This window comes from Simochromis diagramma, unplaced genomic scaffold, assembly GCF_900408965.1.
Source record: "Simochromis diagramma unplaced genomic scaffold, fSimDia1.1 OVJJ01000596.1, whole genome shotgun sequence".
Taxonomy (NCBI): Eukaryota; Metazoa; Chordata; class Actinopteri; order Cichliformes; family Cichlidae; genus Simochromis; species Simochromis diagramma.
The window spans coordinates 18,344,242-18,345,185 of NW_024387245.1; the positions used below are offsets into that span (position 1 = coordinate 18,344,242).

A 944-nucleotide genomic window follows, 5' to 3' on the forward strand; every position below is an offset into this window, starting at 1 on the left:
TAAATAATTTGTATTACACATAATTGCTACCTAACAATGATTATAATGTAAGAACAAGATGCCCTTTTTGCATACTATATCGAAAAAATTACTGGAATTGCAATTATACACAGCACAGACCTTCAGGCAGTGAAGCTTTGATTAAGTTTGTCACAGTTGACGATGGCCAACCATGGGGAGGTGAGGAAGGAGGACCCAGGCCCGGAGCTCTGTGTATAAGTAGTGCGTTTATTTACAGTGAAATGGAAAAACATAACAATAAATCCTCAGTGCACTCCCAACTCCCGTAACGTGTCCTCTTCCCAGTGCTAGTGTTCCTGTTTCTGCTCCTCAGTGACTGAGCACCCCGTGCTCGCTGCCCTCTTGTCTCCACGCTTCTCCTGGGAAAATAACAGAGAGGCAGCTGTCAGACACACCACAATGCAGCAGACTAAACTTGGTAACTGGTCAAGAGACTAACGTGAAGCCACGCAATGATCCAGCGTCGGAGAAAGCTCCACCACACTCTCAAGTAGCTCCTCCGATGAGGTTAGATCAGCTGCAGGTGTGTCATGGTCTTTAGGTGTGGCCAATCACCTGCCAGGGCCACACCCACGAGGCCTGAAGGTGTTCTCCAAAAACACCTGCATCCACACACACACACACACACACACACATCTGCAAGCAGGGAGAAGAGGGACAGCAATAACAAAAATACATATAATATGATACAAGTCCGTAACTGCTCAGGGAGCCTGGGTTGCTCAGACCCAGGACCCTGACAAAGTTAGATTATGGTAAGGGTTAAATTTTATTGAGCACTTTTACCTTTTTTCAGTAGTGAAACCAATAACCTACCATGTTATAATTCATGTATAGTATTTACTCTCAAGAAGATCCAATCATCACAGAAGCATAAGCATAAATCTAAGAGAGCCAACAAACATTATTGTATTGATCTGTCA

General features: G+C 44.1%; 1 long non-coding RNA gene across 1 annotated transcript; it reads right to left on the reverse strand.

Moving 5' to 3' along the window:
* Nucleotides 1-208: 208 nt before the first annotated feature.
* On the reverse strand, nt 209-629 carry LOC120747424. Its single transcript, XR_005699117.1, has 2 exons — nt 461-629; nt 209-380 (listed from the first exon to the last, which is right to left on the reverse strand). It is a non-coding gene; the product is annotated as an uncharacterized LOC120747424 (long non-coding RNA).
* Between the last annotated feature and the right edge of the window lie 315 nt (nt 630-944).